The sequence below is a fragment of the Phacochoerus africanus genome, chromosome 8, assembly GCF_016906955.1.
Source record: "Phacochoerus africanus isolate WHEZ1 chromosome 8, ROS_Pafr_v1, whole genome shotgun sequence".
NCBI lineage: Eukaryota > Metazoa > Chordata > Mammalia > Artiodactyla > Suidae > Phacochoerus > Phacochoerus africanus.
The window spans coordinates 168505913-168518213 of record NC_062551.1 but is presented as its reverse complement, the minus strand read 5'-3'; the positions used below and the strand labels follow the sequence as shown (position 1 = coordinate 168518213).

The 12301-nt window shown below is 50.0% G+C and overlaps 1 long non-coding RNA gene across 1 annotated transcript in view; it reads right to left on the bottom strand.

Moving 5' to 3' along the window:
• LOC125132370 (uncharacterized) overlaps positions 1-10914 on the bottom strand; it is a 167191-nt gene extending 156277 nt beyond the window's left edge. Inside the window, exon 1 of the long non-coding RNA XR_007136226.1 lies at positions 10800-10914. This is a non-coding gene — a long non-coding RNA (uncharacterized LOC125132370). The remainder of the gene's footprint in view (positions 1-10799) is intronic.
• Between the last annotated feature and the right edge of the window lie 1387 nt (positions 10915-12301).

The following is a 12301-nucleotide window of genomic DNA, read 5'->3' as shown; positions in this document are numbered from 1 at the left end:
TTTCCATATTCTTTTTTACATTTTATTTAATTATAGTTGATTTACAATTTTGTGTTAATTTCTAACATACAGCAAAGTGACTCAGATATATATACATATATATATATTCTTCATATTTTTTCCATTATGGTTTATCACAAGATACTGAATATAGTTCTCTGTGCTACACAGAGGAACCATCTTGTTTATCCATTCCATATACGTTTGTAACTTCTAATCCCAAACTCCCAGTTCATCCCTCCCTCACCTCCCCTGGACAACCACAAGTCTATTCTCCGTGTCTGTGAGTCAGTTTCTCTTTCAAAGACAAATTCATTTGTGTCACATTTTAGACTGCATATATAAGTGATATCAGATGGTATATGTCCTTCTCTTTCTGCCTTCCTTCACTTAGCATGAGAATCTCTAGGTCCATCCATGTTGCTGCAAATAGCATGATTTCATTCTTTTTTATGGCTGAGTAGTTTTCCATCATATCAGTTTTCCATAACATATCACATCTTCTTTATCCATTCATCTGTCAGTGGACATCTAGGTTGCTTCCATGTCTTGGCTATTGTAAATAGCACTGCTATGAACATAGGGGTGCATGTGGTTTTTTGAATTATAGTTTTGTCCAGATATATGCCCAGTAGTAGGATTGCTGGATCATAGGAACTGCCATTTTCTTGAAAGATAGTTTCTGCGTGCATAAGAGTTCTAGGTTATCAGTTACTTCATTACAGAAATCACTTCTCTGGCTTCTGGCTTCCATTATTGGTATTGGGAAGCATGTAAGTCACTCTTTTCAAGGCAATTTGTCTTTTTTTTTTTTTTTTTGCTTTTATAGAATTTTCTCTTTGCCTTTGGTGCTCTGCTTGCGAATTTTTGGCTTGATATATTTCAACAATTCTGAGAAAATGTCAGTCATTATCCTCACAAAGAGATGCTTCTGACCCATTCTTTCCTTCCTTTTTGAACCCAGTTAAATGCACATTAGAAATTTTCACTCTACCCTCCATGTCTTTTAACCTCTCTTCCCTATTTTCTGTCACGTTCTTCCCTATGCAACATTTTGGATAATTTCTGAGAACATATTATCCAATTTACTAACCTCTCCTTGACTTGATCTAATACGTTGTCTAATGGTAATCCATTCAGGTTTTTTTAATTGCAGCTTTGTATTTTTATTTCCAGAAGATCTACTTGGTCTCTTTCACACCTGCCCGGTCACTTTTCATTGTGACCTATTCCCTGAAGATATTTACAAGCTTGCTTTTATTTCTATGAGCATAATACTCAGATTTATTTGTCTCTGACAGTGAAATACATAAAGAACTTGTGGGTCTCTTTCTCTCCATCAGTTACTTCTGCTAGTTCTCTCACCATGTTTTGTTTCCTTGTGTGCTTTGTTCTTTCTTACAGTACTGCTCATTGGCTGTGGAAAATGAGGACGTGGCCTTCTTCCAGAGAAGATTCACCTTTCATTCTTTTGATTCTTCCAGGTGTCAGGGGTGGGATGGGGGGAGGGGGACACTAACACCTGGCACTACCTTAAAGCCAATTCATGGCTTGAAGTTCTCTGAACCAAGGGGAAATAAAACCATCCTCAGTATATGTACAAAGGCTAGCCAGTGACCACAACATACCTTTTCTCCCGCCTCTGACTCTGCCCGGTACCTGAGCTACCTTCCCTGTCTTGCCTAAGGGGGAAACACAGTTTTACGTCTGGTTGCCCCCTATCCTGAATAGTTCCAGCTTTGTTTGGAGACAGTCTCCTGTGAGACTCTCCTCTCTGCGCAAGCCATGAACTTTGAGTTCTAACCCCCTTCTCCTGAAAGGCTGTCAAAACCAAAGCCCATATTTATTGGAATCCACAAACGTTCTCAGGGCAAAAGCAACTTCAGCGTTCTAGCAGTTTGCCCATCTCGCTCCACTCCCACTTGACCATAGATTTTGGCCTGATGGCTCTTCTTTCTCTTCTCAGCTCTTTAGTGTTTTTCCTATTTTAAATTTTTTAAAATGTATCCAACCTTTTAGTACTTTTCAGTGAAAACTCTGGTCCAAAGAACACCATCAAAGAAGACCGTCAGAAGCAGGAGTCTCCTGTTTCCTTTCTTCGTGATCCCCAGTGAGTTCATTTTCCTTGACAGCTACGGTACGTGCATGAGTTTCCTCTAGGCGGGAGAGGGGAGGGCGGCCAGGATACTCCTTCAGATAAGCTGTTTTCACAACCCAAAGGCTCTCTTCTTCTCGTTGCCAGACAGAAACTTCCTGCAAACACGGCGCTTGCCTGTGTGACGATGCAACCGGTCTTCCTGGGCTTCTGTGACTCGGACGGTTGTCAGGAGGGCTCTCCGATCAGCCTTACATCCAGTTTCCACAACAACTGCCATGAGCCAGGGAGACAGCTTTTTCACATCAGGAAATACTTTTCACCTTAAAGACGACAACTTTCCTGGAACTTTCCGAGATCTGCTGCTGCTGGTCTCATCGTCTCCAGGCTGCCTCCCTTCATGTCTTCCCACGTGGCTTCCACCTGATGGCGTCCATTTGGGACGGTCTTTACACACGTTCTGAAGGCTACAGATTAGATGTCTCTCCTAATTTGGCTAGAAATGGAGTGTACGAGATCTCCATTATTTTCCACCTTCCTGTCGCTTTTGAAGGTTTTCAAGTGAGAAAGGGGGACATGCCAACCACTGCAGCAACGCTTACACTCGGTGGCTGGGATCAGCCTGACTCCTCTCTCTCTCTCACATCCAACACCAAAGGCATCATCACGTCCTGTCAACTCTACTTTCAAAATCTATTCAGAACTTGTCCACTTGTTACCACCTCCATCTCTACCCTAGTCCAAGCCACCCGCGTATTTCATCTAGACTACGGCACAGCCTCCTAACCAGTTGGCCCGCATACACCTTAGCTGCCTTGCAGTCTGCTCTCCATGTGATGCTTACATTTTTTCAGACATAAGCCAGACCATGTCACTCATGCTCAAAAACCTTCCAGTGGCTCCCACTCTCACTAGAATAAAATCCAAAGTCCTTAACATGTGGCTGCGAGGCCCTCCCTCTCTCCACCTCCCTCTCCCAGGATTGCGGCGGCACGGTAGCCACAACATCCTCAGGGCAAGCGCGCTCCCACCTCAGGACCTCGCCACCTGCTAAACCGCTCCACCCTAGGGTCCCTCGGGGCTCACACCCTTTCACTTCATTCATGTCTCTGCTCACATATCACTTTGCCAGGAGGCCTTCTTCGAACAGCCTCTCTAACACAACATCACCACCCCACATGCCCACTGCGTGCCTCCTTACCCAGTTTTTTTCCTTCTTGGCACTTATCACCACCTGACATATTTTATACTCACTTGCTTTTTTGTTTGGTGCTGCTTTTGCCAACCAAAATATAAACTCTATGAGAACAGGACTTTAGGCTGTTTGTGTTCGCTGATGTATCACAAGCATCTTAAGTGGTGGCTGCCACCATGGTAAGTACACAATAAATGTCACTGAGTGAAAGCTGTGGCCACAGAGGAGCCCGACTGCAGGAAGGAGAGTGAAAGCAGGGACTGGGTAGCGCCTCTGTCTCTGCTGCCACGCTGTCTCTCGCCTACTCGCCGTCCAGCTTCTTTGCTCACTCAGTCACCTCCAGCATCACATTTTCAGCCTGAATCGACAAGTTCTTCTCCCCTGAGTTCCTCAGCTTGGTGTCTAGATCCTAGCTATCTGATTGGTCTTCCCTGGTCCAAGAACCCATCCAGTGTCCAATGAGCCATTGCTGGGAGATAGACAGGGGGTAGATGCGTCTGTTCACAAGCCAAGTAGAGTCACCCTCTCCAGGCTCCCTAAAAACAGGGAAAATGCTGGGGATCTTTAATTCAGATATAGAACAAGCCTCCACCAACACACCTCTGGCACCGGCAGAGAGAATGGGCGTGACCTCTACAAGGATGCCACTAACGAATGACTCCTCTGGAGTCCTGGCAAGTAATACAAATGAATGAAGAGGGCAGGATGGGAAAGATGGCCAACTAGGGGGTCTCTGCCACATTCAGAGTAGGGGCAGCTACTGTAACTAACTACTGCCAAGGGGGAATGTGGGTCCAGAGTTGCCAGACCTTCTGATGGTTCGAGAGAAGCCAAGAAATGTGGAGATTTGGAAGCTGTGGTGGGCAGTCTCCCACTGTGGAAATGATGACAACGAATCCAATTTTTAAAAAATAAAACACAGCTGCTGACCAAATCTGGCTCAGGGCTACCAGTGTGCAGTTCTGTTTTATACGCCAGCTCAAAAATAGGACACAGGTAATTTATCACACACACTCAAGAGTCATCTTTCCCAGGGGGTTCAATGTGAAGATTTCATTAGCTGGAGTAACCAGAACCCTCGGTCCCTTTCACAGCACCTGCCCTCATCCTCACCGAGCCTGGTACAAACTCCATCAACTCTTACCATGAGAGACAAGGCTTCGTGGAAGAATTAGGGCTTTGGGATCAAACAATTTTGAGTTAAAACTCATCACTACCTCCTAGCATTCCTTAACCTCATTAAAACTCAGTTTCCTCATCTGCAACCTGGGAATACGAATTCCTACCTGGAAGGGTTTTAAGGAATAGAAGTAAAATGCCCGATGCATAATAGAGCCACAGAGTAGATAACTCTTATTAATAGACCAGGAGCTGCCTTCCCCAGAGAAAGACGGGCTGCGTGAAAATCTACCATCAGGATATAGGATATTCATAAGCGCATACCTTCTACACCTCCTTGCAGAACAGAGGGTAAAGATGCATTTAATAAGTAAAATACGGATGGAAATGCAGTCAGGCAGGGCCCGGGTCTCCACACCAGCGGAGCTGCTGGTGAACCCGAGTCCAGAGGGCTGATGTTTGCAGAAAAACCAGCACTAATGAAAATGCACAGATTTCAATTATCTGACTATTCAAGAGCTCACAGCTTTCAGAAGCCAGTGCGTGTGTGTGTGCGTGTGTGTGTGTGTTACAACACAGCACTGAGTCGTGTAAATGCACGCCCATTCTCCACGGCCTAAAAAATTTAATCCTGGAGCTCAAGGGGACATGGCTGGGAGAAAAAAGTCCCGTTTGCCAAGTGTAAACTGCGGTGCCAACTCCAGTGGGCGGGGACTGCCAGGGGCTGGAACAGAACAGCCCTCCACCCACGATCAAAAGCAGGGGAGCCACTGCGACCAAAGAGAACTCACCCCCACCCCGCCCTGCGCCTTCCAGCCCAGCAGGGAGCCAGGCCCAGGCAGGAGGGCTACAGAGAACGTACTCAGAGGGTCCCGACACAGGAAAGGGGTGATTCTGAAAGGGAACATGCGGGCGAAGCTCCCCCCAGACCGAGAGGACCCAGGACGGCAGAAACCAGAAACCCTTTCTACCGGCAGGGACCTCGAAGGACGCTTCTCCACGCGAGAGGTTTAAAAAGAAAGGCCCACACTGTGCTGATTAGAAGCATGTCCCAAGGGCCATCCCACCCTCCGGAGAAAGCGCGGCCCAGGCCCAGATCCCAGGAGGCCAGGACCCCTGGGATCTGTCACAGAGCCTGCCCACTGTCACTCTGCATCTCAACTTTCCCGTGTGTAAAATGGGAACGATGTCAACCCCTCCTCTGCCAGATCACCACAAAGGACGAAGGCGTTCCCACGGGGGGGCGCAGCAGAAGCAAATCCACCTCGGACCCACGAGGATGCAGGTTTGGTCCCTGGCCTCGCTCAGTGGGTCGGGGATCCAGCGCTGCCCTGAGCTGTGCTGTGGGTCGCAGATGCGGCTCGGATCCCCTGGTGGCTGTGGTGTAGACCAGCAGCTGTAGCTCTGATTCCACCCCTAGCCTCGGCACTTCCATATGCCACGGGTGCGGCCTTAAAACATAAAGATAAAAATTAAAAAAAATAAAAGAACTAAATATGTTTATTTACATCAAGAGCCTCAAAGAGTTGACACATAATAACTGTTCGATAAATGTTAAGTTACTAGTCTCACCAAGAGAAAAAAACATTTTTTTTAAGAAAAGGAAAGGGCCTTGTCTCTGATCACCGGTGAAAACCTGAGCTCCTCCACCCGAGATGTGCCAGGCCTACCCCTCAGGCCCCCATGGCTGTTATAATCGTGCACGTCCATTATCAGCTTCTCCCTGGAGAGAACCAAGCACCGGAAAATCACTTATCTTCATTGCCAAAGCCTCCCGTGATAGGCAGGCCATCAGTAATTATTTAAGCTATTTTCTGGATTTTAAAAAGGGGGTGGTGGCGGGGGGGAGTCTAACATGGGTGGCGTATAGATCAAGCCTGGACGGGAGCCGAGAGTTGGTGAAGGGGGGCATTGGGTAAATAGGAGTTCACCGTATGCTTTTCTCCATTTGTGTGTGTGTTTAATATTTTCCATACTAAAAAATGCTTTGAAAGGAAGGTTGCGGGTGGACCCAGTGACGACCTGAGAACCCAGCCCCGTGCTCTTCCCTCTCCACTCTGTGTCCGGACACAGCAGAAGCCAAGCCAGGCTCAGATCAACAGCCTCCAGGGTCCCTGCGCTCCCGGAGGCAGACACTGTACCTTCTAAGCCCGACACTCGGTGTCCTCAACAAAACCACCTTTGGAAAAGTCCCTAGAACTTTTCAAAATGATTCTGGCAGGACCCAGCTTCCCCCGCCCCCCGGCCTCTAAACCCCACCAATTACCCCTCCAGCCTGTCCCACGACAAGAGCCTCTGCTTCCTGCTGCAAACTACTGTGTTGAGCAATCCAGTTATTGAAATAGCTCCTGGGTGGCAGACCAGCGCCTGGGTTCTGGAGGCTTGTGTAGTTGCTTCTCCTCCTGCACGTCAGCAGGGAGGGTGCTATCATCACTTCTCAGCAGTCAGGAACACTTGATATTTGCCTTTTGCTTCCGCTTCCCTCTAACCTCAGCGTGCTCCTTAAGAAGAAAACACGTTTCACCTCTCAAGTGGAGTTTTCAACCCCAACTCTATGAACAATTCGGGCTGAACAATTCCTTATTTGGGGGGCTGGGCATTTGCGATACTCGGCAGCTCCCCAGGACCCTAGCCACCGGATGCCCTTGGCACAGAGGCTGCCCCCAAGTCGTGACCACCAAAAATGTCTTCAGACATTGCCAAGAGTCCCGAAGGGCGAAACTGCCCTTGGTTAAAAGCCACTGGTCTAGGGAGTTCCCTGGAGGCTCAGCAGGTTAAGGATCTGGCATTGTGGACTGCTGTGGTGCGGGTTCAGTGGGTGGCATGGGAATCTCCACATGCTGTGGGCACAGCCAAAAACAAACAAACAAACAAAAAACCCACCAATCTAAAAGACAACAAAAAACCAAGACCAAAATTGTCCCAGCAAAAAAAAAAAAAAAAAAGAAAAGAAAAAAAGGGGGGGGGTTATACCGTTTCTTCCCATTGCATTATTAGACAATAATTTCTTTTTTATTTCTTTTTTTTTGCTTTTTAGTGTCAAACCTGAGGCATAAGGAAATTCCAGGCTAGGGATCGAATCAGAGCTGCTGGCCCCCACCAGCAACGCCGAACCACCTCTGTGACCTACACCACAGCTCACGGCCACGCAGGACCCCCGACCCACCGAGCGAGGCCAGGGACCAAATCCATGTCCTCACGGATGCTGGTTGGATTCGTTTCCACTGCGCCACAATGGGAGCTCCCTAGACGATATACGTACATGTATAAATTTGTAAATATGAGCACTGAAGAAATGTCACAGCCAGAACCACATCAAGAAACAAAGGAAAGGGAACTGACAGCATGCAAAACTATTTTTTCTGTCATTGTGGCTCCCTGGGTAAATCCTCTCTGTTCCCTCCAAATTGTCCTGTTTCCCTGTCCACGTGGTGATGGAGGCACACCCAGCCCTCCTTGAAGCGCCACACAGTCTGCCCTGGAAGGAAAACTCCTCATCTAATGACTCTCGCAGCCCTGCAGTCTGTGGGCTCGGCAGCACCTACCAACAGGTGCCCCTGGCGAACAGGATCTCCCAAAGGTTTCCCAGAGAGATCAGAAGAAAGCCTCATACACAGGTCCTGCTGGGACAGTTTCGAATACCTCCAGCTTCCCGACATGACCCAGACGCACGACCCACGGCTAAAGGAGCGGTGTGAAAGGTGGCAACACCCAAGAGGAAACAGTATATTCTACTTCTTCATTAGGCAGAGGGAGTTTCCCATGGTGCATGCCCTCTTGAGAAGAAAGAAAATCTATTTTCCGGTCTGCACACGCTTAGACGCTGGCCCCCATCTAGGATTCAGCTTTGGGGTCGACACACAAAGCTGTCTCTCTTCTTCACCCCACTGGACTTCCCAGGTCCACTCCCAATGCCCCCCAACCCTGGGAAGAGGCCGACAAGCTCCTCCTCTCTGATGCTTGTGGACAGGCAGGTGCCAGGCACAGGGGCTTCTGTCTTGCTGGGCCCAGTCCTTCTGCGATCCCAGGCGCGGGTCCTCTGGTCCTTCTCCATGACACATACATACGTGCACACGTGCACACACACACACACACACTCACCTGCAACCCCCAACTCGTCTGATCCCTGATCTTACACTGTGCTTCAGGGAGGAGGACACTTAATTCTTACAAGCAGGGACGCATCTCTCCAGCTCCTCAGGAGGCGAAGGCTACTTAGTTCATCTGCAGGGAGATCAGGTACCCTGCTCAAAATGACAGCTTCGTTGCTGACAGAGTGAAGACTGGAAGGAGAACTGCTGACCCAGGGGCAGCTCTCACGCCCTACGTGCTCTTCTCCCCACAGTGCTGCGTGTACACAGGCAGCAGGTGCAAATAAATATTTGCTGGGGAAAAAAAATAGCCTACAAAGGCAGGCTAGGCCAGTGGTTAAGCACCTGGATGCTGAGGTCAGGCTGCCTGCCTGCCTTAGGATATGGCTGTCCTTTCCTTAACTATGTGACCTCAGTCAGTTAACTGGGCCCCATTTTCATCATCTGAAACTGGGGAAATATTAGTCCCTCCCCTATAGGGTTGTTGTGAGAAGCAGCGAAGTTAATATCTGTAAAGCACCCAAAACAATGTCTGGCATATATGCCAACCAAACCAGCGCCATAGCTCTCATCCTTCTTAAAATTTAGGCTGGCAAATCAAAACTCAATCTTGTTAGCTCTGTACCTTGTTCAAGAAGAAATCAGCATGGGGGCAAAATGCACACGATATCAGGTCCACAAAATATTCAAGGGACACAGTGACTGAAATCCTCCCTCCAAGGAGGGCTGACCCCATAATGACCTCACAGATCAAACACATTGTAACGCCTGTTGCCCCAAAGAATAAAACCCGTAACAACCTCTAGCAGTAATTACCCAAGTAAAGAGGGCTGCAGATCTGTGGGAGAACTGTTTTTGCCATGATAATATTTCACGGAAATGGCTGCTTCTACACGAAAAGTACTGGTGTTGCAGAGCTGGCATGCTAATAGAAAGATTATTATAGAAACACTATTAAAATGAATTAGATATTATTAAAGATTCAAAACTGCAACAGTGCCTGATTTCAAGCCCTATTGCTTAATGGGCAGATGAAAGTGCTAATTAAGCCCACTCGTAGAGAATGTCCCTGGGCAGGTCCGTAAACCCAGGCGGCGAGAGCTCTGTGGACTAATTGAGGAACGAGGAACGGCCACGCAGTTGGATACAGTCCTACCAAGAAGATGGGGAGGGGACAGGAAGATCCTAGCTTTTCTGCACAGGAGGGTAACCTGGCAAAGCAGACAACTATCCAGACTTAGGTGGACCGCAGGTTTGGGTGTTTTTCCCTTAACTGCTTTGTCAGCAGCACTTCTAATTGCTCTGCACTTAAACGAAGAAAACCGAATAATCCACCATAGATTGGAGGCCCTTAATAAACAATACAAGCAAGGAGAGGCAGGGAAAGCATCGCCTTTAACACCCAAGCCTTCTCAGGCAACCAGAAGACACTATTCAAGCTCTCCCTGCAGCACCTTGGCCAAAAGCATCTCTCACCGCAAACAGCCTAAAGCTCTCAGTGGTTCTTAAAGAGTTGCTAGACTAAAGGCATTAGCCATGCGTTTCAGGGTCTATTTTGCTTTCCCACCTTGTTAATTAGCTAATCAGGGACGGCAAAGCGCCTCCCAAATATAAAGTGTCAGGAAAATGCTAAGTAAACTCGCCTACAGGTTCTGCCAAAGCTCAATTAGGAAGGGTGGAAGAGGGGAGGCTGAGCTGGCCCCAGAAGGCTGCAAGCTAGGGGCACGGCCCGCTAATACTCAGGCAGAGACCCGTGCGCCCTGCGTCAGCCTCCCGCCCCGGAGCAGGGCTCTCGGCAGGACTTCTGGAAAGGAAACCTGGACCAGGGCCACCGCCGGGGCAAAGGCAACGCTGCCCACTAGGCGCATCCTCGCTGCTCAACCTCCCTCTCCCCACGTCTCACAGATGTCAACAAACCCGGACCACAAAGTGAAACTTTCCGGGCCCCCTCTGTCGCGCTGGGTATCGGTCCTCCGCCTGGGAGCGAGGCGCGGGGACAGGTGTGGGACCGAGGCTCGGGAGAGGACCCCCGCCCCCAGCGATTGTGTAATCGGCCCAAGAGGGGGGTGCTAGGAACCAGCCCCACGCGGGGATGCGGAGGCGCGGCCCGGGGACCCGGCTGCGGGCGCGGCGCCCGGAGGTGTGGGGGGGGATGGGGAGGACTGTCGTCCCGCCCCCCGGGACCGCCCCCGGGCGGCAAGGGTAGCAGCGGCGCTGACACAGCCCGGAGGGGGCGCCCGCGCTGCAAACCGCTGCCGAACAGGAGGACGCGATGGCTCGGCACCGCGGCTGGCCTTACCTGCGCGCCGGGCTGGCACGTCGGGAGGCAGCTCGGGATGCCGGGGCGGCGGGCAGCGGGCGGCAGCGCTGGCAGCCACCCGGGCCACCGCATGTAAGGAACCGCGGCGGCGGCGGCGGCGGCGGCGGCGGCGGGCGCGGGACTGACAGCCCCAGGCTCCGCCTCCAGGCCCAGGGCCCCGCCCCCTCGGCGGCCGCGCGGTTGGCCCCGCCTCCTCCGCCTACCGCCGGGGTCAAGCTCGGTCCACCGGCCGGGAGGGCGGGGGCCCACGTTTCCTATTGGTCCGGGAGATAACCGCCCCGCCCACTCTCCCGCCCCCGCCTTGGCGGCGAGGCGGCGCGTGCGCGGTGGCTGCAAAAGGGCAACTGCTGAGCGCTGGCCTTCTTGGTCCCCCCCACCGCTGGAACGACCGGGGGCCCTGGATGGCCTGCAGAACCAGGAAGTCGAGATTCAGAGTTCACGGTGAATTGTCTTATTCACCTGGGAATGAGTCTATGGGACTAAAACAAACCGCCTCGAGCTAGGCTCTAACCAGAGACCTCAAAACTAGGAACTGCAACAGAAAGCGAACCACTGGCCCGGACGCATCCACGCGCTGGATTCCGCTCCCTGGTCACTTGGTGTGATGTGTGTGCAGAGGGTCAAGTAGTTGTGAAAAGAGGTTAGGGCCTTCAGATTGTGCCAGCTGAGAAAGTGAGAAATGCTGAAGAAAGCAGCCCTTCTGGAGTTCCCTGGCGGCCTAGCGGTTAAGGATTTCGCATTGTCATTGCTGTGGCTCGGGTTGGATGCCTGGCTGGGGAACTTTCCCATGCTCAGCAGGGCCGAAAGAAAAGGAAAATAGACTTTCTCTAGCGCCTACTTCCTTCTCCCCACTCCCATCGCTGTATCTCCCACCTTACCCTCTGCTGGTTCCTGCACCCTCAGCCGGTAAACAAGACCAAGTCTCTCGCAACAAGAATCACCTGAGACCCGGCAATTCCACTCCCAAGTATTATTCAAGGGAATTGGAAACATCTGCGCAAAGACTTGTACACAGATGTCATTGCGTATCCAAAATGGCCAAAGAGTGGAAACAATTGAATGTCCATCATTTAATGAATGGATAGACCAGTTACGGTTTAGCCATACACTGGCATTTCATTGGGCGGTGAAAAAGAATGAAATAGTGATCCATGCTCTAATATGGGCAACCCTGACAAGTAAGTGAAAGAAGCCAGGAACAAAGATCATGTTGTATGAGTCCATTTGTATGAAATGTCCAGAATAGGCAAATCTATAAAGGCCGGAAGTGTATTAATGGCGTCTAAGGGCTGGGGGAAGGGAAAATGGAGAGTGACTGCTAATGGGCCTGGGGTTTCCTCTGGAATGTTCTGGAATGAGATAGGAGCGATGATTGTACAACTTTGTGCATATAACAAAAACAACTGGATTTTATTTTTTTTACTCAGAACATGTTTATTTATTTTTATAATGATTTTTATTTTTTCTATTATAGGTGGTTT